A 27,519-nucleotide genomic window follows, 5' to 3' on the forward strand; every position below is an offset into this window, starting at 1 on the left:
TTTCTTGCCTATTACTACTTTGGAATTGATTTTTTCATCGCTACATTGTTTCTTTTAAATCTTTCATTAAAATGTATGTTCCTTTTATATTTTTATAGGCAGCAGACCTTATTTATTCTATAGATTTAGTTCCAAGAAAGCAGGCATATAAGAAACATATTCACCCTACATATCCAAACATCTCAGGAATAATACCTTCCGATAACTAGACTCCAAGTCAGAAAGACCTCCCACTAAACCCACCTCCCACATATCATAATTGGATCAAGATTCCAGCGTCAGTCCACCAACATCAATCTACTAACCATTAATATAAGAAAATGAGGTTTAAATATCTGCATGAGTTGGGGAACCAAATATTGTTCAAATCGGGACAAGTTTTTTTTTTTTAATTTACTTTATTTTTATTGGAAAGTCAGATATACAGAGAGAAGGAGAGACAGAGAGAATGATCTTTCTTCTGCTGATTCACTCCCCAAGTGACTACAATGGCTAGAGCTGCAACGATCCGAAGCCAGGAGCAAGGAGCCTCTTCCGGGTCTCCCATGCAGTTGTAGGGTCCCAAGGCTTTGGGCCATCCTCGACTGCTTTCCCAGACCACAAGCAGGGAGCTGGATGGGAAGTGAGGCCACCAGGACATGAACTGGTGTCCATGTGGGATCCCGGTGCATGCAAGGTGAAGACTTTAGCTGCTAGGCTACTTTGCCGGGCCCAACAGGTTTGTTTTATCTGATATGAAGCATGGTTACTCCTACTTGCTTTGGGTTTCCATTTGCATAAAATATTTGCTCCAAGCCCTCACCTGGTCAGTGTGTGCCTTTTCTTGTGAAGTGAATTTCTTTCTTTCTTTAAAGATTTATTTATTTTTATTGGAAAGTTAGATTTACAGAGCGGAGAGACAGAGAGATTTTCAGCTGCTGTTTCACTCCCCAAATGGCTACAGTGTCCAGAACTGAGGTGATCCAAAACCAGCAGTCAGGAGCTTCGTTCCGGTCCCCAACACAGGTAAAGGGTCCCAAGGCTCTACTAAGAATTTCTTGTGGGCCCGGCGGTGTGGCCTAGCGGCTAAAGTCCTCACCTTGAAAGTCCCGGGATCGCATATGGGCGCCGGTTCTAGTCCCGGCAGCTCCACTTCCCATCCAGCTCCCTGCTTGTGGCCTGGGAAAGCAGCTGAGGACGGCCCAGTGCATTGGGACACTGCACCCACGTGGGAGACCCGGAAGAGGTTCCAGGTTCCCGGCATCGGATTGGCGCATACCGGCCCGTTGCGGCTCACTTGGGGAGTGAAACATCGGATGGAAGATCTTCCTCTCTGTCTCTCCTCCTCTCTGTATATCTGGCTTTCCAATAACAATAAAAAAAAATCTTTAAAAAGAATTTCTTGTACAGATACACTTATAGTGATGAATTTCCTCAGATTTTGCTAACCTAGGGAATGGCCTCACTGGCTTGTGTGTGTTGTGGAATATTTCTTTTTCCTTTCAGGTTAAAAATATCATCCCATTCTTTTCTGGCCTACAGAGGATCTGTTGAGAAATCTGCTTCCAGCTTCATGAGATTTTGTTTATATGGAACTGGGGGTACAGTTACACTGTCTTTACAATTGTCTCCTTGTTTTTGAATTTTGACAATTTGACTATAAAAGGACTTGGAGAACTTTTTTTTTTTTTTTTGGTTGAGTGTTGTTGGGGTGCTTGAGCTTCTTGAATATAATGTCAAAATCTCTTCCAACACATGGAGAATTTCTGGCTATTAATGAATAGATTCTCAGTGCGTGTTTCCTTCCTTCTTCCAGGCATTCCGATAATGCAAGTATTTATTTCCTTGATGATATTCCGTATTCTCATGGGCTTCCATTCTGTGATCTTTTTTGTTTGACAGTGTTATTTCCAAAGACTTGTTCTCAGGATCAAACATTTTCTCTTCTACTTGGTCTATCCTGTTGTTGAGTTTCTGGCTTATATTCTTACATGATTTATTACAGTGTACAGCTTGAAGTTTTCTGATTCTTTCCCATTTTTATCTATGTAAAATATTTCATTCATATGATTGTCTTTCCTTATTAACTTGAATTGACCTGTATTCTTTTACAACTCAATGAGTATGCATTTAATTTTGATTCTATAGATTCCTTTCAAATAAAGGTTCTATTTCTGGAAATCTACTATGTTGCTTTGGAAATGACATGCTTCCCCATTTCTTCATGTTTTTTATGGTCCTATATTGATGTCTGTTCATCTGTTTATTTGTGGAATTACTTTCACTGGTAAAAGACTTTTTTTTAGTTAAATGGGTAGTAACTATCAGTTGTATAGCTAGTTCAATTTGACTCTAGGTAATCCTAAAACTACAATCTCTAAGTGTGTTTTAACTGAAACCATTGTCAGCAATGTCTGTAAGTGGCACCATTGTCCAGTCCTCACTAGTCAGTGGAGGTAGTAGCATGACTTTGAAAAGCATGTTGCATTGCACAAATGTGTGTACTCAACATCACAAAATTGAACTCTGGTCACACTGAGGCTTGTGACAGTAGTAATTACCTCACTGGTTCTGTAGGACACATGGTCCTTGCTCTGGTATTTGTGGACCCAATGGAGGCGATCCTGCAAGTGTCTGAAGTGGGTGGACCTTCCCCTGGTCCCCATGGTTGAAACTGGTTGATATCAGAGCTTACAGCACCAACATCCCAGTCCCCATACTGGAAAATGTGAAGGGAACCTTACCCAGACACCATGAGGAAGCAACTTTGCTTAGCAAGTGTGGGTCTGGAATTGATAATGTTTCCCACAGGAGCCGCAGGGAGGTATCAGACAGTTCCTTTTCTGGAATTGTGAAGTTCTTCCAACCAGGGAACTGGGGTTAAAGTGGCCACTTCCTTTGCTTTTCTCTCTGTTGTCTTCTGAGTCTCTGCTGCTTAGGGTTCTTGCCACTTCTTAATGAAGTTGTGTATCTGCCAATGTCCTTGAAGCACGACATGAGCCTTCCTTAGTTGTGCCAACTCTTCTTTGACGAAATTCAATACAAGACACTTGAATCAAACAACTTGCATCCTTTCCAGTGATGGAAGAGTTTTTACTGATACTTGAAGTGAAGAGTCTGAGTTAAATTAGTTCATAAAATACTAGAGCAGAGCAGACATTTAGCTCAGTAGGGAGAACACTAACTGCCACATCACAGCACCTAGGTTTTATTGTTTTGTGTGTCTTCTGACCCTGACTTACCATTAGTGTAGATCTCTGGGAAACAACAGTGATGACATAGTAATAGGGATCCTCCCACCAATGTGTGAGAATAGGGTTGAGTTTCTGGATTCCAGTATTGGCCTGTTGCAATATTCAACATTGTGGGCATTTGGAATGTGAACCATGAGATGGAAGCTCTCTCTTTGCTGGGAAATGTGAGTGTATAAAACCTCAATATCTGTAACTTTTATTTCATATTATTTGGAAATGAATTGACACGTAAATTTATAAAATAAACTGTGTAAGTAACTGCTTTGAATTTTTATCTGCATTTTATGTTGTAACTGGCCACTTTAATTTATTATGAAAACCAATGAAAATTTCCAGTGTATTTATGATAATATGCATTTAAAACTATGCAGTTTTTTATTCCTGTAATAGTTGAAGACACATTTTCTTGCTTAATAAAGTTAGTAAATTGGTAATAAATTCTGCTGTCATATATTGTCAGTCTTTTAAAACTAGAAGGCTTCATATTTAAAAGACTTCAGATTCTCTGGCTACTAGCAGCATTTGAATTCAGATTTACTGTCTTCAAAGTCATGTCAACTTCACATATTTCATGTTACCTCCTTGAGAAGTTAAAACATACAGAACTGGCAAAGTTGTTTATATAGGGCAAATATAAATTCATAAGTACTCAAATAATGCAACAAGCTATGACTAGTACATAGAAAATCAGACACAAAATAAACTATTTTAGCTTGGGGTTTGTCAACAAAGCAGTGAGATTTCCAGCTGGATGGATTTATCTAGGACCTAGAAATTTCCCTGAGCAGTTGTGCCAAAACTAAGAGTATCTTGGGGAAATTAGGATGAGTTAATTACTATCCAAAGAAGTAAAATGAAGTGGTATCATTATTTATTCAAAAAATCTGAGCAAATTCAAGTTGAAATAGTGGAGAAGTTTTGACATGATTAGAATAGTAAGAACAAGATGTACTTCTCTGGTAGTATATATAAAATTAAAGAATAGTCGTATTGTTTTCTGTTCAGGAAAAATAAAACACATGGAAGCATACACATTGCATTATAGAAGACAGAATTTACACACATGCATACAGACACACTCAAAATTTGTGCCAGGGAAATTTGTTTATTTGATCATCTTCAATTTGATTACCTTCAACCAAATTTTTGTAATCGCTTTTGAGCCATTATGGACAGTTAAATTTCATATTTGTTTGAAATGTTACAGAAAAATGTTTGTATTCCTTTTCTAGGCACAGCTGATCATATGACCATTGATTTCCTTTATTTTAGAGGTAATTTCTCCTTTCACGAAAATTACAACATTTGGGTGTATACATTTCATCATTCCTTTCAGAAGCTCTTAAAAATAATTTCCTGCATTAAGAAGAGCTACAATTCAATATATTTACTAAACTTTTGTTTTTGTGCTTTATGAATTCCCCAAACTCTATTCTCATCGCAACTAGAGGAAACAAATACTTTTTATGTCCATTTGCCAAACGATGACTTTAAGTCACAGAATGGTTAAGTTGCTCTTGCCCAAAGCCATTGTGGCTAGAAAGGGACAAAGATGAGATGTGAACTCAGCTGTTTTGACCGTAGAGTCCTTGCACTGGAGCAGAATATGATAACAATGAACTGCTCTTACTTTTCTGCGCTCTTTATACTTCCTGTTCTCTCAGTTTAAATTCACTGGCAAATGGCAAAGCTCTATTTTACTTTGTTCTGCACTGATACATTGTAAGGGTCCAATCAAAATAACCTTATATATATTTAAATTGACCATATTTTATTAACATTTTATAAAATATCATCATTCTCTGTAAAAAATAAGAATACTAACTTATTTGATATCAAAATAAAAAACAAAATAACACTTATGCTCATAACGACAGGAATATTAAGCTATTTACATTTCAATATTCATTTATTTACACAGATTTCTATACCAATTATGTGAAAGGAGTATTGCTATAGTTTTTATGCTAGAAATGAATAAACTGAACAGTAAAAGGTATATCCTGGAGCCAAAGGTATATGTTCTGTAGGTAGCCGACCTAGCATCATTACCTGGGCAGTCTTCATGTAGAACTGGCGTCCTAACCACTGTATTATTTGCCAATTTTCCCTAACATCATTGAATTGTTTGATGTATTCTTGCATAGTCAAATGGAAGTTAAAGAATGATCACTCAAAATGAACTATTATTGTTCTGTATTAGTTTTGAATTGATTTGTTTCTTAAATTATTATTTTTTTTAATATTGCAGAAAAGCTGAGATCCATTCTGTCCAACATTCATTTCATTTCTTCAGAAATGTACAATTCCTACATAAAAAAGTAACTCAGTAGCCATATAATTGGTAAAGAGAAGTTTCTCTAAAAAAAAAACTGAAAAACATAACCATGCTTTTGTTAGTTTTCAATATTATTCTAATTTTGAAGATTAAGTAAAATGTTCCAGTCAAAAACAGCATCTCACTAATAGCAATTTTATCATTTTTCTTAAATGTCCATAAAATCCAGATCAGAAAAGATACTTCATAAAATATATTGCTAAAACTGTGGGGTTTTTTTTGTTACCAGAACATGAAATGACTTTTACTAAAGCTAAAAATAATGCAACAAGTATTACAGAGTGAAAGTGATGTTTTATCAGTGCTTTGTTTTAGGAATTACACAAACCTAGCTTCCTGTTCTCATTAGAGAGGTCTTCTGAGTCTCTTCATGATATTCTTAGCTTGTAAAAATCAGTTTCATTACCTACATGTCTTTATATTGGGTATTCCTTCAGGAAATGATATTCTGCCCAACTATTGTGTCAGTTTTTAAGAAGGTCAAATATCTCTTATTCTTTACTGGTACCTCTCTCCCATCTACATCTAGGAAGACAGAGCCACTTCCAGGACAAAAATAAGCAGGGACTTTTGCAAATGGGTCATTATTAAGAGTGATTTGTGGTCACAAAACATCTCCAGGTTCAAGAAAATAGAAATGCTGAGATAAGTAGTTACCCATGGGGTAGAAGTCATTTTTTTTTTTTAGAATTCTATTTGTTTGTTTGTTTTTAAATGATCTTACTTAGTTGATTAGGGTACAAAGGGTCAAGGGCTACTGGAAAGTGGATAATACCATTGCTTCCACACTAATATCATTTTTTTCCCTGTATCTGGGGTCAGGGGAGAAACAACGGGAAAAGCCCCACCCAGCCTCCCACCCATCCCAGGTCCCCGACATGAGGCACATTCTGAGGAATCTGCTCATGCAGTTTTGATAGTTCAACAGTTCTGAATTGCTGCCAATCTCGCCGTTCCAATCATGATGAAACCTATTCAGAATCTCCCATCCAAGTACTAACCAGGCCCAACCTTGCTTAGCTTTTGAGATCAGACGAGATCGGGCGTGCTTAGGGTGGTATGGCCATAAAATCTACTGGCCGACATAGTATCTTCATGGTTGGGGTTCTAAGATCAGCAGTTCAGTTGGAGGGATCTCCAAAGAAACCTCATCTGAGATGATCCCAAACCTGGTTCTTGTGTGAATTTGCCAGTACAGGGTCTGGCACAGTCCGTCGCCCCAATCAGCTTATGCCCGTGTTGGTCATTGCAATTGCTGGTCAGTTCAGCTTCCAGTCCCGTCATCCACTTGAACCAATGGGTGTTGTAGTCCAGCTCAATCCTACCCACTTCATACTTGGTCCTCACGCAAACCAGTGAGAGCTGCAGCCCAGTTGGGGCGACTCCCCATAACCCCCACCAGGCCTGCTCCCTACCCTGGTTCCCATGCATGCCAATATGTACTGCAGGCTTATTCAGTCTGTCTCACATCCCATTTAGCTCTGGTGCTTGTCAATGGGTATTGAAGCCTAGTTCAATCCAACCAACTCCACTATCCAGCCCACACACATACTGGCAGGTGCCTTTCTGTCTAGCCACCCCTTCCCCTGTCCTAGTTCTTGTGCTTTCCAGTGGGAGTGGTTACTCACCAGGGAGGTGCCCACTATTTCCCTACTAGGCCATTCCAACTTCTGGATTGTGCACTCTCCAGGTGGTTCTGGCGTTTAACTTAACAGAATTGGCCCCCAGTGCCAGCCTCTGCCATCTGATGTGGCAAAGCCCAATCAACCCTCTCCTACTCTAATTTTTGCTTGCACCAGTCGGAACAGTCATTCCTATCTGGACCCTCCCCAATCTAGTTCACATGAGGCTCACAGGTGTTGTAGCCTTGCCTGGTCTGGTCTGCTCCCATCCCAACTCATGCTTTCCAGTGGGAGTGGTTATCCAGCAGGGGAGCCCACATTCCCTGCCAGCTTTGCCTCCTCCCCCACCCCCGGCAGTTCTCATGAGTGTTGTTTGGGTAGAAGTCATTTCTGTATTGCATATAATAAGTAGGAGAACAAGTTAGAGGATAAACAATTGAATAAGGAATCTTAGGAATGGAAGAGCATTATTCAACAGTGAGTACCATTAGTTCTTACAGCAAATAACACACATTAAGCATACCTAGCAACTCATCTGTGTTGTAAGAACCATTCGTGCTATGTTATTTCATGCTCTCAACAGTAGCTGTTGCTGACTATACCCATTTCGACATCTAAAACTACTGGGAGAGCAGATGACTAGTCTTCCAGCTGTAATGATTAGTAACTGGGCAACTGAATGGATAGAAATGAAACACATAACAACTTGGTGCTAAATTTTAGTCTTTGCGGACCAGAGTAGGTGGTTTAGAAAGAGGCACTGGAAAAAGAATCTGTTTTAAAGCAAAGGCTTGACATCAATAATCTAAGTGAAAAGGAAGAATCAACTCATCTTTCCCAGTTATAATAAATGCACTAGTTCCTTCTTTTGTTGAAAGATAGTCACTGAAGAACATATGGTAAATCAATCTCAATATGTGTTAGAATTATATGCAATAATGATGAGATAAAACCTTAAATATTGCTATATGCTACTCTTTACATATAAAATTGTTTGATCCTTAAACAAAGCCTATGGTGTTAGAGAAATTATTTTACTCTTTTACAGATAAGGAAACCAGGACACATACAAGTTAAAGCGTGTTAACTAAGGTCATGCAGCTTAAGGGTTTCCTGATAGCCATCTGATTTAACACGTGCATGAGTCAATTCTCAATCTTCCTACTAAAAACATTCTGACTTGGAGCGTCTCCATCTTAGAAAACCATTTGCTGAGAATCATCTGTGTCATCAAGTCCATCACCTCATAACCACTCTTCTTCACAGTCTGCATAAACACACTGGGATATTTGGATGGATCTTCAATCTTGAATCAGCCTTCACTTCCCTCAATGCCCCTCCCTGATCACCACATGACCTGATTTGCTTCAGTGACTCCTTACTTGAGCCCCTGCCTCCCACCTGAGCTTTCATCAGTATCCCTTCACTGCAACAAAATAAACTGTGAAGACTGAAATCAGCTTAGGTTATTCATCTGCCTGGAACACTGCCACATGCCAGAAAATGCCCAGAGACGGGCTCAGTAAACCTTTATATCTTCAGGGTAAGTAGCACAACTCTGGCAACTTGTTTAAATTGAAAACCACCACCACTGTCTGCCTTGCTCACAGAACTTCCAATTCCTGCATTCATCTTTTCAATCACCCTCTAATGTTGTGTGTCACTTACTCACTTAATATACCTACTGCTTTTATCTGTCTCCCCATAAATCTAAGTTATACCATGGCAGTGTCTCAAATGTTGACTCACAGATACATACTAAGAACCTAATACAAAGCTTGTTGTTCATTATTGACTACTTAGTATTGGCTGAATGAATGTTGAGCTGGGATTTCAAAACCAGGCAACATGATTCTGAGTTTCATTGAATTAACAACTAATCAATTCAATAGTAGAAGGAAAAACTTTAACAACATTAGTGTATTGAAAACAATCATTCAGGAAAATATGCTGACTTAACATTAATAAGAATTACAACATGTTAAAATGAGTAACAGTAGTCCTAAATTTAATAATCAATAAAAACTAAAATATCATCTGTCAGTTTGAAAGGTACTAATGTTGACATAGTAAATGCTTTTGTCTGTCAAATGAGGCAAAAGCATTAAAAACCTTTAATACCATGAAGAAAGTCCTAATATTTCACTGCTAAAGCTTTAAAAATGCTTATTAACTCGGAGAAAAAACAATAGAAAAAGAGAAAATGTGAAAGTCATCTTTTCCAATAATCACACTTGTGAAATTAGCATGCCTTTTCTTTATTTAAATAGGACATCAGAATTAAAGAAAAAATGGAAAATAATAAATATATACTGCAAGCTTTAAAATATTCCTGCACCTTGACATATGATCCTATCTGGAATGTTCTAATCTGACAATATAATCAAATGTACAGACAACAATATTTCCACCAACATTTTCAAGTCTCCCAAGAGCAAATAATAACTTAGAACATTTCAGAATTTAAACACTTGAAATAAATGTAGATATTTCATAGAAAAATATTTCTTTCCAAGAGGAACTAATAGTTTAAAACAATTCCAGAACTTCTTGAAATGCACACAAGTATTTTATAAAAAACTACAGTGATCTGTTAAGATAACTTCTTCACTTCAAAATTATTAACATTTTCATATAGGCAGGAAAAATTCTAAACCAATAGTGACTGTAGATTTTGTCAAAAACTAGTTGCAGGAGAAGCAAAAACCTAAAGTGAAGAATCACCAAGAACAGGAAAACACTTCCCAAGTCCTGCTCCTCAAGCATGTCGGATGAGTCCATGCTCAGAATGAAAGAAAATTGTGGTCACACAGGAAGACAGGTCACGTGAGCTTCAAAGACAGTGTTTTCTGTCCTTTACTTCTAAGATCAAACAGACAACTATATACCGACAACAGCTTTACCAAGTAAATTGCCATCACATAAATGCTGAGACGGGTACATGCATAGAATTAAAATGTCCACACATCTGTTTCTGTGACTTTGCCTATAGGTCTGCAAAGCAGTACTAGAAGAGAGCGCTTTGTACCTGCTGCATTCCAGTTCTGAAATGGGAGCATAACTTTTAGAGGAAAATTGATAATCAGGTATCTGAAACAATTGTCGTGCCAATTTCAAGATATATTGTAGCTATGAATAGTCACAAAAGAGAATTATGTTGCTGTCGCCATTTGTTAGATCACTTGATTTATGCTGATTACAAAAATAAGATTGTTCTTTTATTTGTTTGAATAAGATACTAAAAAATCAAATTAGGATATAGCATTTTTTGTAAATTTATTTTACTGCAATGAACTGCACTTTAAATGAGATACAGGTCTATGGAATGATGCTAACTCTGTAATCACACATTTTTAAAGTAAAGTAATGCTCTTTGGACTTTTCTGGTTTTGTAGTATATGTAATTCATTGGATTATTTCATTTAATTTCAAAAAAATTTCCTGTAATGGCTAATTAATCTGCACTTGACATAAAATTAACATTATTGGCCACATGAAACAATTCAAAAGAAAACTGAGTGAGTTAGGACTGAGTCTCACTGGAACACAACGTGTTTAGATGACAGAACTGTACAATACTGCTCTCAATGTTCCTATTTTGTATTTATTGTAGATTAAATTGGTACTTTTCTTATTAGAAAAGTTAAAAAGAAGGGGGGAGCTCATAAAATACTTCTCACTGCCATCATGATGGAGATGGCAACGGCTGTAAGGAGCATCCATCAGGAGATGAGGGCATTTAATTTGATGCGGAGTTTTAGATTGTAAAGTTCATCTGCTCCAAACGGTGGGCACAGGTTTCACTGATCCACTTTCAGACGTAGTTTATGATTTTAGTTAATTATTTGTTTGAGAGGGTGGGATAGAGGTAGAGAAAAAGAGAGACAGGACAAGAGAGAACGAGTAAGGATGAGAAGGAATGTGTCAGCCTCTCACTCTCTCCAAAGATCCTCAACAGTGGAGGCAGAGCTGGAATCAGGCCTGGTTGAGGTCAAGCTGGGAGGCAGAAACAAAATCCTGGTTTCCTGTGTGAGAGGAACACCGTGTACTTGACCCATCACAGCTATTTCCCAGCTTCTGTGCTAGCAGCAGGCTGGATTCAGAAGCTAGCAGGGCATGGAATCCAAGTGCTGTGAAACAGAATGTGGTTTCAACCTCTGGGCTAAGCACTTACTTCCTGCATGTATTTTTAAAAGATGTACCTTTAAGCAGCACTGCTATGGCATGCGTTGTAGACTTAGCCTCTGCCTGCATCCAATACGTACCCACGTCCCATGTGCTCCACTTTACATTCAACTCCTTGCTTATGGCTGGGAAAGCATCAAAGGATGGCCTGCGTGAGTTTGGATTGACTCAACGCTGGCCACGCAGCCATTTGGGGAGTGAACCAACAGGTGGAGAATCCATCCCTCTTTTTCTCTGTGAATCTGCCTTTCGAATAAAAATAATGTTTTTCAGAGGAAAAAAGAGCCACACTCATCACAGTATGCAGAACTGTCTGTACCCAGAATTTCACTGTAAAGTGGACAACATGTGGCATTTTTTTTTTCTTCCTGGGGTGAAATCTGACTGTCGCGGCCAGCTGAGCCAGTAACATGGACACGGCGAAGGTCGGGGGTCGGGCGAAGGTCCGGGGGTCAGGCGAAGGTCCGGGGCTCAGGCGAAGGTCTGGGGGTCAAGCACCTACACACGGAGACCAGTGATGGCGGGAGAAGTCTCTTCTCCAGCCTCTCTTTATTACCCCTATGTATACTCTTTCCCCCCCAGCCCATTAGGGCACCACTAAAGCGCCAATGAGTCTGATTAGACCAGGTGCTATAGCCGCAGGCCCAATTTCTGAGTGCTCCGCTTAACGAGTGTTAATCAACTCATTAGCCCACTATGTCTGACATCTTTGTTTCCTGGACATTTATTTATCATCAATAAAAAATACATCATTAAATGAAGAATATCCTAAAATACAGTTGACATTGTAAAAAAAAAATGTTTCTATGTATGCTTTTGTTGACTTGTTAAGTGCACTTGAATTTATTGTAAAGTTCATTACCACATCTAGACTGATCTTTCCCGGTTTTTTTTTAAGTCATCCTTTAATATAAAGAAAAGTAAAAACTGAAGATGTTAATATGTTTGTAGGTAGAGATTCCCGGAAGGAAAGACACCCTCTGGTAGCTCTCTCATTTATGAGCTTTTCCAAAGAGGCACTGCAGGACCTCACCGGGTGAAAGCTCAGTATTTCACAGGGGATGGTATTAGAGGGCGTGCTTCTGGAAATTTAGAAAGGCAATCAAGCTATGCTGGGGCCAAATCCAGGAAAGCAATTAGTAAGGGAGAAACACACATTTTAAAAAAAATAAGAAGAAAAGTTATGTTAAAAACAATAGCCTGCCAGCCGCCCCTGCGGGAGGTCTCCAGGGATGGCCTCCCTTCTCCTGTGAATACTTTCAAAACTTCTAGAAAGAAGCAGGAGTGAGAAGAGGACACTCTTAATGCTGTGCTTCGGAGTCTGCCGGTGGATGCCGCCTTTCCTGCTTACATCTTCGGGAAATCGTCCACGGTCTGCCTCGCGGCCGGCGCAGCGGCTTCTCAGGACGCGCAGCCGCGAGGAGCGGTACCCGGAGAGCGGGCAGCTGCTCAGCTGTTGCAGAAGCGCCAAACTGGAGCAGGCACCTGCTGGGATGCCGTGGGCCACCCGCAGCTCATCCCGGGGATGCTTTCTGAAAATAAAGGAATGCAAGTGGAATGGGTGTCGAGGAGGTCGTCGCTGTCTAGGATTCTTCCGGGACGTCACTAGCTGCTTTACAAACGGACTTCTCCAGTCTTTGGGTGGTGGGTCCAGACGAACTAAACTCATGTGAATGGCCACGCCTCAGGGACAGCAAGTAAGTTTCTTTGCCCCACAACCCTCTATTCCTCACACCCCCCCCCAAAATTTGCTTTTACCTCTCTTTATTGTGATCACCTTAAAGGGAAAGGTGGAAGGATGTGGCTTGTCCTGAAATTTCCACCTCACCACGCACACAACAACCGTGCACACCGACTCTACCGTCACCCAACCTCGCGCTTGCAGGCTGCCAGCGCCCGGGGTGCTCCGTATTTGGAAACTTGCCGACTTCCTCTGCCTGTTGGAAAGAGCGAGCTGGCAGGGGTGGGCGGAAGGCTGGGGCCGTCATCTGTTCGCTGCGACGGTCTCCTGTGCTGACACCAGCGGCGAGCTGCGTCTTTGGGTTCTGATAGGGGAAGTCTGACACCTTGAGGATGGGCGAGGGGGTGCCCGGAACCGGGAGCAGCGGGATGCAGCCAGTCTGGAGAGTTGCAGGGGGTTACTTTCCTGCAGCCAGGCGAGGTACCGCCAGGGTGCTTGTTTACTAAGGTGGCCTCAGGGCTGTTGCAGGGTGGCTCTCTGCGTGCACCTAAGTTCCACAAGCCCCCAGAGCTAGACCAAGCTGAAGGTTCGCCTGGAGGGAGGCCAGGACCGCGGGGTGGCAGGATGATTGCTGGCTGGGGACAAGCTCCACTGCCCACTGGCTGAGCTCCTCGGGCGCAGTCGATTCGGGGGACTGGGGTGTGTGTCTGCGTGGCGGGGTGAGCGCCAGCCCTGGCCAGCGCGCGAGTCTGCTCATCCGCAGCGCAGAGCCGTGCGTGGGTCGCGCATCTTTCCGGGTTATCTCTTGCAAGCGCGATCTGTGCGGACTCCGAGGCGTGCAACCGCTAGGTCCCAAGGGCGGGCTGCCTTCTTCCGGGCTCAGCCGTGGGAACTCCAACTTTATCCTGAGGGCCCAGTGGGGGCAGGGGTGGGCGAGGTTCTCCTTTCCAAGCGCTCACCTCCCCTTCCCGGCCCGCCCCTCCCCCGCCTCCTATGGCTCCACTCGCTGAGCATCCTCACTCCGCCCAGTTCGGTGCCAGCTGCGTGGGCTCCAGCTTCGTGCGTTTTCCTTGGAATGCTCCAAAACTCGGCAGCGGCTAAGGGAATCCCATCGCGCCATTGGCCGGGCGTGCTCTCGCCCAGCGCGGCATTCGAGCCGCGGTTCTTCGGATTCCGTCACTTCAGCCATCAGGCTGCAACTTCGCAGGTAAAGGAAGTATGTCTCCTTCCAGTTCCTTGGGACAGGAGCTACCCCTAGCCTCCTTTTCTGGGATTTCGGCTAAGTTTCTTAGGCTGTCTGAGAAGCCGCCTCCCTCTCTGGAGGGGACATCCCAGGGATTGGGGTGAGGTGGTGAGGAGTTCAGAAGGCTGGGCAGTTTGTTTTCTCTTCAAAGGCTCAGGAAAAAGATGGGTGAAGTAGCTGTCCGTGGTTGACCCGGGCGGAGCAGAGTGGAGACGCGGGAAGCTTTTGAGTGGCCCCGTCCGGCTTCAGAAGCCGGCGGAGCGCGGGGAGTGAGCCCTTGGTGTGACTTATATGGTAAACAAAGCAGTTGCAGCCACGCCGTGGGCCCGAGGGGCTGGAAATGTGGTTGTTTTTAGCTTCTTATGCATTTGGGGAAAATGGAGACTGTGGTGGCCTGTGGGTGCGTCTAAGTGAGCCCTTGGCTCTCAGGCGTCTCAGCGGGAGGAACGGAAGGGGGTGTTCGATATCCTATCGATGAATTAGACTCTGCGTCATTTTCATTGCCTGTCATGAAGTGGAAACAGTTTGATCCGCGTTGCTGGAGCCAGTCTAGTGATTCCGAGTTCCTCTGACAATCCAGGCTGCAGTTGAGCCAATGACCCTTCTTGTCACTTGGTTACATCGCCGAGATCTCCTTTGCACAACTTGTTGTTCCAGCCCCGGGAACTCAGCTGTCTTTTGTGACTGGAGAGAGAAAACAGTGGGGAGCACCCAAGGCTGGGGGGAGCTGAAAAGCGGCAGCAAGGAGCTCTTGCGCCCGCACTCACCCCGGAATACCAACTGTGGTGTGTCACATGGCGTTTTGTGAGGCCCTTCGCAGCTGAATCTCACACCTATAAAACGCAGCAAGTTGTTTCAGGATTAAGCACCAAGCCAGCGTAGTGGGAGGAGGTAGACACAAGCTTTGGTTTCATTAGAGACAAAACAAAACAAAACAAAACAAAAATAAAACAAAAAAACAAGAAACATAAAGCAAAACCATCTCAGGGCTCAAATAAACCCCAGCTTGCCTACACAGTAATCACGGCCCAGAGTGTATTACAAAGTCCTTCCGAAAAAAGGTTGCTAATTTTTTTTTCTTTAGACAGTAAAAGTGGGTAGCTATGTTAAAACCTTGAGCTATTCATTACTGGGTTATGTTTGCTGCTTGAAATAAGACTTGGAGTATCTTCTACTCAGCTGGACAGTAGGCTGGCCACACCACCCTTTAAAAAGTATTTAAAAGGGAAAAAGTTGGAAACAGGGATAATTACATTAGATACTCAGAAGAATTAAAATCATAATTCAGAACAGCATTGTTACAAAAGTCCTTCAGACTCGGCATACGGATTAACACAGTTGCTAATGCAAAGCAGTAGAAGCTACACTGATTTTCTCCAAGTAGTTTATGCAATATATTTGATTAGCAAAGGTACGTTCAGATGGGAAGAAACCACTGACGTTACGTATCTATATTAAACACAGCAGCAGAAAGGGCTGCCTTCACAGAGCTGATATTGCGATTCCAACACTCTGTAACACAGAAAGTTCTACGCAATGGCTAAGTGAAGAAGTGCATACACTAACAGGTATGTAAGAGTTGAATAAGAGTCCTAAGTGAACAATATACGGACAAATACAGACAAAAGTTTGCCATTGTAGATTTAGATAAGCTCTTCTTTTCAATATCAAGTTGAAGGAACATTCATGAAATCATGAAGTGTTTAACTAGACAGATACAAGGAGCGTATCTCTTTATAAAGCCTGTCTAATGTTGACAATGTTTCTAAAAGTCTTTTTCTTAAATTCATGAGAGAAATCTCAATCTACTTGCTTACTGATCTTGTTCATGGATGAGAGCTTCGCTATTTTGTAATTTTTATATTGTTCCATTTCTATCATGCTTATTTCCAAAAAGTCAGTATAAAAATAGCTTGAGGAGACTATAACAGAACTAAAATTCTAAATGAATTTTATTGTCATTTGAGTTATTAAAATGGAAACAAGACCAATAACTTTGGAGACAATGTAACCAACTTGAGATTTACACAAATAGTAAAGAACAGAAGCCACACTGTTACTCTTTTTCCTTTAGGGAAATTTGAATGTCTTGTTCATTTATACATTTTAATCTTTTTCACTTACTCTCCATGGAGAGGTACAGTCATGTAAAGGACTAAAAGGTTAACTGGTCAAACATAGTCAGTCATGAAACTGAAGCTAAATGAATCCGTAAAGCAGTAACAATTTGTGTTTTATAAACAATTACGTCATTTGAGCCTAAAAGGAATCTGAAAGTTAAATGAGCAATCTAATGATTGAATGTTTTTGTTTATCAATTTTCACATGAAATGACTGATACCGATTCCATCACTATTTGGAAAAAATTAACTCTTAAAAGCTATTGTTCTTGAGCCATAACTGAAAGATAGAGATAATGTACAGCATTACTAAAAAAAAATTATGATAGCCAACTAGAAGTAGTGTCTGGTCATTTCAGCCCAGTGTTATCAACGTACTGTAATATGAATATGATTCAATTTCTGTTGAAGAATAATAATTTGTCTTGTATGCACTGAACAGAACAAAACAAAACAAAAACCCTACTTTCAAGGATAGATAAATGAGAAATACAAACCAGGAGCGAGGAATGTAATACTGTAGACTCAATTTTTAAATGAAAATTCAATTTTTATATATTCGAAATCAAGTTGTGTGAGGAGAAATATAATAATCATTACATTTCTTTACTTCAAAATCAGTATAGCCATTTTATAAGGCCAGATTGCAATGCACATCTTGACTTTCCAAACTGTACTTTCTGTGCTTAATTGAAGCAAGTGTTATTGACTTCAACACCTGTAGAAAGCCCGTCATGAATATTTGCTTCTCTTTAAGAATAGACAATTCAAAATAAAATCTTCAGTGCTCAACTAATTTATTTGCACCCTGCCCCCAAAGAAACATTAAAACAGATTCAATTCAAAACAACTTTAATGAATCCTTACTGCTTTGTTAAAGAGTTGCTGTACTGTACAACTGTTTTCTTCATATGTTTTTTTTTAATTTGAAATCCTCTCAGATATATTAAGACGTTAATATTTTAAAATTTGAGAGTAGTTTGATCAGAAGCATAATATCACAACTATGTCTATTTGAAGAGAAGTTGAACAAATGTAGCTTTCATCTCAGATCATTAATACTACCAAAAATAACTGTGGTGGAAAAAAATATCACCAGGTAGAAAAATGACTCATTTGAAAGACTAAAAATTAAAAATATATGCATTGAAAATACATTATTTTAGAAAACAATGTGCTATGAGTTTACATGGTAACTGCCAGTCTAAGCAACTCTTAAAAAATCCAGATCAATTTCGGAGTGTTCAATTTAATTTAAATGATGTAAGATAAACTTGTCAGTACTCAGTCTACTAGTGTTGCTAAACTGTCGCTGCTGTCCCATTGATAGAAATTAATGCTTTGTCTGACATTCTTAAAAGTACAATATCACAGAAGAATGAATTCTTGAGAAACAACAGATGACACATGGACGCAATTTTGAACATGAGATTAGAAAGTTAACTCAAACCTTTTTTAAATGCCTTGTAGTACAATCGAGCACAATATTATTTTGTTTTGAGATTAAGTGCAGTGAAATGAATCAGATATACATTATGTGCTCCCTGAATTTTGCAATTAGATTTCTAGTTATGTTGAAAAAGTTTTTATAAGTAGTTTCTTTGGACAAACTCCATAAAAATGATATATATTCAAGACAGAACGCAAGAACCATTGTGAAAAATAAAAGGAAAAAAAGTAAGGGGGCCAGACCGGTACAGTAGCCTAGTGGCTAAATCTGTGCTTTGCATGCACCAGGATTCCCTATGGGCACTGGTTTGTATCCCAGCTGTTCCACTTCCCTTACAGCTCCCTGCTTGTGCGCTGGGAAAACCCAAAACTTTGGGACCCTGCACCTGCATGAGATACCCGGAGGAAGCTTGTGGCTCCTAGCTTCAGATAAGCTTAGCCCTGGCCATTGAGGCCACTTGGGGAGTGAACCAGTGAATGAAAGATCTTTCTCTCTGTCTCTTCTTTTCTCTGTAAATCTGCCTTTCCAATATAAATGTAAATATAAACATAAATATAAATATAAATATTTATATATATTCTTTTAAAAAGTAAGGGGACCAATATCTACAGCAGGCATTATGCTAGAAACATAAGAGATGAAAAAACTTTTATCTTTACTTCTACCTTGAGACAGAAATATCATAAAATAGCAACCTGAAAAAGACTAATATTCCCCAAAATAGCAAGCCTGCTTTGGGATCAAGCCAGAATTTGAGCACATGTCCATCTGATTTCGAAGACTACAATCCTTTATTTAATTACTTTGGTTTCTAAAGTAAATCTAATTTGTAAGGATATTCATAAATTCAGTGTATTCTAAAGATTTTGTTTTACATATATTGACCCTTTGGAATTGAAACAACTATTCATCTCATGAATATAGAATGTGGAATTTAAAACTTTGCAGTACAGTGGAAATAAACTATTCACCTTAAATAGATTCTTAATGTATGCCCTCTTGTTAAGTAGAAATGCACTGCATACAGAAAGGGTACATGTTTTCAACGATAAAATTATTCAAGGTCACAAGCTGTTCTTGAAGAAATAATAATTTCTAATCTGTGGACTATTGATAAAAATGTCTTTTTTTCCTTAAAAAGTAGCCATCTTAACATTAGCTTTAAATTCTATCTTATCAAGGTTACAAACAATTCCTAGCCAAGTGTTTAACTTTTAGCTGAATATTTAATTGCTAATAATAGCAATACTGTTTGGTATTTATTGAGAGGGACTCTCATTCATACATGTCAGAAGACATATCTTAGTTGTGGGTAAATTTTCGCAAACTTATCATGGTATTTTAAACACAGACATGCGCTTGAACTGATATAATTATGTTCAAAATTATTTATATTGAAGTTAAAGTTAAAGTTTGAATATACATAACACCATTACAAAAATAGCACAAAAGTAGTATTAATCCAGTAGATACACATTGAATATCAATAAATGAATAATTGAATAAATGGATAGATGACACACCGGTCTGCACTGCATTTTTGTTAAATTTTCTGGCAAAGCTCTCTCTGTCTAAAATAGCTTCTTGCTTCCTGTCAAAATGTTCTCTAAGCACTAGAGCCGAGTCAGTGTCTGGTTGAAGCCAATGCTACTGTCTTTGGAAGTTTTCTACAGATGTCCCATGTATAAATGCAAGCAAAGCCCTGAATTTATTCTGCCTCACAGTTGGGTAGAGGCCTGTCTCTGGATCTAGATAGTAAATACCTTTAAGAAACACACAGGATGCTCAAAAATTTCTAAGTGTTTAACATGATTAGATTGTCATAAATATTAGGGTCCATGACTAAACATAATTTCATAGTTACATCTCACTTGTCTTATTTTTCATCAAATCTTTTTTCTAACAAGCCAGTTCTAACAGTGCTGCACTTATGTAGCATATTGGTAGAGCTGTTACTTTCTGTGTTACAGAAATCATGCATCTGACACTATTCAGTAGAAATAACTGAGTCAGCCAGTTCTTCAACACACTTATCTTCACAGGATGTATGTAACTAAAATTTAAAGGCTATAGAGCTTGAATTGCAATGTGTCTGTTTTTTTAAGGAAGGAGTTTTTTTTTTCTTTTTTGAGTATTAAACTATGAAAGGAATGGTTCAAGTTGAAAAAGGACAGATACAAGTATTTCTCATGAATATCCACTTAACTAAATAGAGCTGGAGACATCTTTGATGTGATGGCATTTGGTAAATTAAATTAAGAGTTCATTTCAAAAAGTCAACATTATGTAGTGCCCCATTGTGGGAGAGATTTTTAAAAGTCATTTCATTCTTCTTGTCTTAGGGTAGAATTTTACAAATCAGTCTTTATGAAAATTGCCTAGATGCTGTATTTCATCACTGAAAGATAACAAAAATAATGCAACTATACAACTTGGTGCCTTTCCATGCAGTTTATAGCACACTTTTCTGCAATTTTCATGTTCTCTGAATTATTATAATTGGTGCTCAGAATATGCTTTCTGAATGGATGAGCCGAGTAAGTGAATGGGTAGATGATTGAATGATCCACTGTCAAAATCATACTTACTCCCGTTATTTTAATACGCTGATCTTTCAGGGAGTTGTAGAAGCCTAGTATAAATGCCTAAGTTCAACAGAGGGGCAGGAGCACATTATGAAGAATGCGTGTTGCTTTATATGTGTCAACTTCACCTTTTGTGACAGCATAAACATCTTTGGATACAAGCGCATCATACCCATAAAGATAGAATGAAGCTATAGACCATGTCTATCACACTGAAGGTGACCTTTTAGATGACTGAACTCTGGTAGGACAGTGTAGTTTGGGAGCTTTCAATTTCATCTACAGTCCAGCACAATGTATGCACACTTTACACACACTTTACTCATAAATTTATTTTTCATATACTTTTTGGAGACACCTTCATATGCAAAGATTTACAATTTTTTTTGCTTCAAAACGAGTTTAACTTTTAACTCTATTTTTCCAAGAAGGTTTTTTTTTCTTTTTAATATGCATTCACTTATTTTTATTAGTAAAGCAGAGGTAGAGGGAGGAGAGAGAGAGAATAAACTTCTATCTACTAGTTCATTCCTCAAATGGCTGCAACAGCTGGAGCTGAGCTGATCCCAAACCAGAAGCCCGGAGCTTCTTCTGGGTCTTCTAGGTGAGTGCAATGGCCTAAAATTTGGGCCATCCTCCACTGCTTTCCCAAGGTACAAGCAGTGGTCTGGATCAGAAGCGGAGCAACCAGGGCGTGAACTGGAGTCCATATGAGACGCCAGTGTCTCCGTGGAGGCTTAGCCTACCAGGCCAAGAAATTTTTGAAATAGCTTCATAAATACATCAACACACATTCATATGGATCTTTTCACACACTTTATTGAAGGTTTATTTAGTACAAAACAGGCACTATGCTTGATGCTGACCAGAGAGACAGAGGAATAAGAAATATTTTCCTGGGCTCAGTTCAATAGCGTAGCAGCTGAAGTCCTCATCTTGAACATGCCAGGATCCCATATAGGTGCAAGTTTTAATTCTGGCAGCCCTGCCTCCCATCCAGCTCCCTGTTTGTGGTTTGGGAAACCCAAAGCCTCGAGATCTTGCATCGGTGTGGGAGACCTGGAAGAAGCTCCTGGCTCCTGGATTGGCTCAGCTCCAGTTTTTGTGGTCACTTGGGACGTGAATCATTGGACCGAAGATCTTCCTCTCTGTCTCTCCTCTCTGTATATCTGACTTTCCACTAAAAATAAATAACTCTTAAAAAAAGAAATGTTTTCCTATTGTAATATTTCAAAAAGGGGGTCAAACAATATTATATTCCAGTACTTTAAATTAGGTTTACAAATATTTTATTGTTTCATTTTCTTCTGATCTTTTCTTATGAAAATGGAGAATTCATTAAATAAATAAGATAAAATATATTGAGTAAGTCTATATTTGGGATGCAAAACAAACAAAAAAATCCAAACAGTATTAACTCATGTTTGAAAACTACAGATGCATACTCTGTAAATTACTAGTTTTCCTAAAATTAGGATTTAAGTTTTCCATATGTAAATACATGTTAAATTTAAATATCATTATTCATGCTATTAAAGACATTGCGTTTCTCAGAGAGGCTGTTTAGCCTGGCAGTTAAGATACTAGCAGCACACAATGGAGTGGTTGGGTTCAATTCCCAGGGCTGTTTCTGACTTTCTGCTAATGCAGACCCTGGGAGGCTATAAGGATGGCTCAGTGCGTTGAGGGATCTCCCAGTGCAAACATCTGAGGAATTAGCCAGTGAATAGGAGTTCATTTCCTCTGTGTAATTTGTCTCTTCTCCTCATCCTATTTCTCTGCAATCAGTTTAGCATAAATAGAGCTTCCTCAATACTCAATTCCTCTACCTGGAGACCTTAAAGGACAGGATTCGTTAGCATCCACTTCACAACCATCAAGAAATTCTCAATATTTTATTGTTCTTCTTTACCACTTCCTCCTCTGCCCATAACTGGAAATGTATTAATCGAAAAGTAGGTCATCTTTATCTTGGTTTTAAATCCTGGGAACACAAAAGAGAATGGGCCAGCTACCTTAGCTTTTTTTTGAATAATTATTTGTGATCTACATTCTGAGGGCTACCCAATATTGGTTAATTTTGTTTGTTTTCTGAAAGTCATCATGCAAGATACTCAGAGGGCTTATCATGAGGCTCTGTTATCCTCTACCGTGAGAAACAACATCTATGGATATGCCTGTGTGTGTGTGTGTGTGTGTGTGTGTGTGTGTGTGTGTGTGTGTGTATTGTACAGAAAGAAAATGTTGACAGAGAGTAAAGACTTATTTACTTATCTGGTGCATTTTACCCTCATGGCTTAACATTTTGATTTATATAGTTCAAGCAACTTGGAGAGATGAATGGCACATTTTCATTTAACACTGTAGCATGTTCTTAGATTAAAGTAAACCAGGAAATAATTTGGCCCTTTCATGGTTAAAAGAGGCTTACATGAAAAAAAAAACAAAACAAAAAACAAAAAAACCAAAAAAAAACCAATACATTGTAGTAGCACTTAATGAGGAATACTTTTCCAGCACATGAAAAGGTGAAGAATTTTAACTCAAATAGAAACTGTTTTAAAAGTCAGCGTACTTAGCAAAGGATTACTTAAATGAACATTTAGGTCCTAATTTGTAAATGTACTGAAGTATTTTCTTTTGTAAAACTAAACTGGACTCAATGCTTTATTCTAATAGCTAAGTCTTTGCATTGCATGCACTGAGATCCCATACAGGCTCTGGTCCATATCCTAGATGCTCCACTTCCCTTCCAACTCTCTGGGAAAGTAGTCAAGGATGGCCCAAAGCCTTGGAACCCTGAGCCTGTGTGGGAGACCCAGAAGAAGCTCCTGGCTCATGGCTTCAAATTGGTATAACTCTGGCCATTGTGGCTGCTTGGGGAGTGAACCAGCAGATGGAAGATCTTTCTCTCTATCTCCTTATCTCTGTAAATCTGACTTTCCAATAAAAAGAAAATAAATCTTTTAAGAGTACTAACTTATTTTTAATTCATTGAAAGGCAGTGAGAGTGACAGATTATCAAAAGAGAAATATTCCATTCACTAGTCCACTCCCCAAATGCTCAAACCAGCTGGTACTGGGTCAGGTCATCACCAGGATTGCAGATATGTTTATTTGCTATTTGAAAGGTGAGCTACCCTATTGCTGGTCTTAACATCCAAATCAAAACCTTAAATCATCAATGCAAAAGCAGTTGCCAAATATTGAAGAACTGTATATGCTCATAAGGTTTGTTCGAATTCAATTGATTTTAGAAGTGTCCAGGTTCCACCAAATTTAATAATCTCAGTCGTAATGAAATGGATCCTTAAGTATTGAAGAAAGTGACAGATCAAAGAGTTTTCTGAATAGTAACGTCGGTTGCTGATACAATACTCAGTATCTACTGCTTATAGTGCATCAGTCTCCCGCCTTCAGAGGCAAGTTTGTATAGTTGGTTCTGACACAGAAGGACTCATTCTATCAGGAAATGAAGGCTTAGGACCTACAAGAATTCCTTCATAAAGTTCACATTCTAAACCACCTCAGTCACACCAGGATACTTTCAAATGCACCTGGTGGGTATGATGCACATTTAGACATTATGGCAAAATCATGGTTTTATGGTAAGATGTGAGGACAACTTCTATTGCTAATGACAGTGCCTCTCAGGGGTTTCTGTCTCTTTGAGGTGAGAGATGAGAGTGTTTTTCTAAAATCTTAAAGAGAAAAGATTATATGAGAAAAGACTTAACAGGATTTGAAGGAAAGAGATTTCAGATTATTACATTGTTTTGGGTTTCCAGGAAGGTGTCATGAATCTTGAGAACAGTATGTTGTTCCATTTTGACAGCAAAGTCAGTATATTGTTGGCACTGGGCCTTCTAGACAACTCAGTGCTATGTGCTAAAATGAGTATTCACTATAGGCCTAAGGAAAAACAAAAAATAAAAAATGTTACATGAATATTTTCAAAGATTTTGTTGGCAATAGCAAATTACTTAACATATATTATTTATGTTGTTATTCAAAGAAAATATTTCATTTGACTTATTTTTGACTCATAAACAAATACCTTCATTTCATTGTCCTGATACACTTACTATTGCCTAGAAGCTGTTTAAAATATAATTGTGACACCAATAAGAAAACAAAATTTATCTCCATTTATCATGAGATGTTTTTGTGTTTATTTCTAACCATGAAGAAGTTTAAAATAAATTAGCAGGAAGATATATTTGTCTTTAAAAAAATAACATAGTATTATATACCAGCAAACAAACAGTTGAAAAGAAAAAAAAAACCAGAAAACCTCATCAGAATAAATACCAATATTTTTTTTTCTCAAAATTATTGGGGCCTTGTGGCAAAGTAGATTAAGTCACTGCCTGTGGTGCTGGCATCCAATATGGGGCTGGTTCATGTTCTAAGTGTTTTACCTCTGATCCAGCGTTCTGCTCATGGTCTGGGACAAGCAGCAGAAACAGACAAGCCCTTGAACTCTGCGACCTGGATGAAGTTCCATCCAGGTTTGGCCTGACCTAGCCCAGCCATTCCAGCCATCCCGGGAAAGGAAGCTCTCGCTCTCTCTTTGTACTTCCAACTTGCAAATAAATAAATCTTCCAAAAAATAGTATTCTATTTTTTATTTCAGTAGGTTTTTTAAAATTATTTTTATAATTTCAAATATGCCATAAGCTGTCCCCAGTTGCTTCTAGTATCACCATGGCTCTGGGAGGGATTTAGAATTAGTGTATGTTTTAGTGAGTTTCTTCATCGTCAATTTTTGTATTCTTTGAGTGACTGAAATGCTTTGGAAAAAAACTTCACATTTGAAATAACTTTAGTGGTTAGAGTAATATGGGTTGTAATTAACTTTCTTTCAATACTTTAAATATGCCACCGAGTTGACCTTTGCCTTCCATATTTTCCGTTAAACATTCAACCACAAATCTGATGTCTGCATTTTGAGGCTGGTATATACTTCCTGTTTGGTGTTTCTAATATTTCATTTTAGTCTTCACTTGAGTAATTCGATCATGCAACAATCTATCTAGGTTGAGTACTTTGTATTTCTGTTGCCTGATATTTAAGAAGTTTTACAGTATGAATTGATCCATTTTGTTAGCCTTAAAAAAATTGTTCGTTTTTAGAAAAGTAGAAATACCACATTTCAGCAGGAATATAAACAAGAACGGTAAGCAATAATCAGATTTAAAGATATCTTTTCCACTCCTATGCGTTATTTTTTATTCTATATATTTCAGAGAAAACATGTATTTGTCTTTTAGGGTCTTGCTTATTTCACTAACCCTGGTCTCCAGTGACATCGGTTTTACACCATAAGACAGGATTTCATTCTTATGGCTGAGTACTATTCCATTACATATTTACACCGTGTCTTCTTCATCAAGTCATCAGTTAATAGACATCTATGTTGATCAGCTACTGCACAGAAGGTACTGGTGACTCTTCTGTATGCTGATTTCATTTGCTTTGGATATTTTCCCAGGAGTGGCATTCTTGAACCACATTGTAGATGTTATATTCCCAACGGGAATAGGTTCGGCACCTTTTCCCACACTTCTTGGATAAGACCCCAGCAGCACAGGCAATGAAAACAAAGCAGATGCATGGGATTGAATCAAGCTAAGAACCTTTTGTACAGCAAAGGAAAAACTCAACAAAGTGAAGAGGCAACCAATAGAATGGGATAAAAATACAAACTGGATTTGTTATATAAAAAATTATTACCCACAGTAGAATAAGAATAGGAGTTCAAGAAATTCAATAGCAAAGCAGGTAATGCAATTTAGAAATGAGCAATGGACATGAGTAAGAGTTTTTCAAAAGATGATATAAATGGCCAAAAAATGCATAAAAAATGTTCTGGATCACTCACCATCAGGTAAATGCAGATAAAACGTCACAATGAGACTTCACCTCATCGCTGGGTGAATAGCTCTCATTCAAAATGTCCAAAATTTGTCATTTTTAGAATTTTTAACTGACACTTGTTGGCTAAGATGAGAAAGAAATCCTTCATCACTTACAGTTTTTACCTTCTTTTCTTTCTTTCTTAAGGTTGCCAAATACATGTCTAGAGCTTTACATCCATGCTAATTATTAGCCTTCCTTAATTTTTCTCTTAATGTGTTTTCCACTCATGATCGGTGTCTGTTTCACTCTGAGTTTTTGTTCTAGAGTTCTACCTTCCTAATTAGGAACCTTTCTTTTGGACTGTGCTCCCTGTGTTGCTACAAGTTTTAATTACCGAAAATTTTTGTCCAATATCTTTTATTTGTCTTTTAGATTTTTAAATCAGGCAGAAAGTTCCCCATTTTCCATATTTTTCTGAATATTCCTGGATATCACATTTAGTTTTAAGTCTGAGGTTGAATCTGGTAGCATAAGTATGGCTTTTTTGTTGTTGTTGTTCTTAATTTGTTTTCTAGTATCTTTCTTTGTTATTTAAAGATTAAAAATTAATTCAAAAAGTGTAGATTAGTATTTTGTTCCCTAGAGAGAATAGACCCTGTTCTCTGGAATGCAGATGAGATAAATTATCTAATCCAGTTATAAGTTGGGATGTCCAGAGAATTTTCAGATTTAGCAAAGCTGTATGAACTTGTGGTTTTATCCAGATCCTATGTTTGAGGAACCATGGACCATGATTATTTGACTGCCACATAAAAGTGCTGATTCTTGCAGATTCTAGAATAATAAATTTTGGTGACCCTCTTCTAATTTTAGTTGCTTTTTGTCAGGTGTCTTACTTATTTTCCCAAGAGGCTTATGATTTCAACCTTACGTGTCTTGGAAGAAGAGTTGATGTGTGTGAACCTCAGTTCCATGTGTCTCATTTCTCATGGGAGCACATGGGAACCTTGCATTCTGGCAAATAACCTTGGAAAAATTTGGAGAACAAATAGGCCTTGTAGAATCTGAGCCCAATACTGTGTGGGTTTTTTGTGTGTGTTTGCTTGTTTGTTTGTTTTTTTAATCTGGAATTTGCCTCCTTCCATCTTAGTTTATTTTTGCAGCTACTCTTCAGACAGGAAGTTATTTTTACTCATTATT

General features: G+C 38.7%; 1 protein-coding gene across 1 annotated transcript in view; it reads left to right on the forward strand.

Annotated features, from left to right (window-relative positions):
* Positions 1–13,885: 13,885 nt before the first annotated feature.
* Positions 13,886–27,519, forward strand: part of TRPC4 (transient receptor potential cation channel subfamily C member 4) — a 173,467-nt gene continuing 159,833 nt past the window's right edge. Inside the window, exon 1 of the mRNA XM_004577508.2 lies at positions 13,886–14,266. The gene's annotated coding sequence lies outside the window, so the exon portion shown is untranslated. The remainder of the gene's footprint in view (positions 14,267–27,519) is intronic.

This window comes from Ochotona princeps, chromosome 12, assembly GCF_030435755.1.
Source record: "Ochotona princeps isolate mOchPri1 chromosome 12, mOchPri1.hap1, whole genome shotgun sequence".
Taxonomy (NCBI): domain Eukaryota; kingdom Metazoa; phylum Chordata; class Mammalia; order Lagomorpha; family Ochotonidae; genus Ochotona; species Ochotona princeps.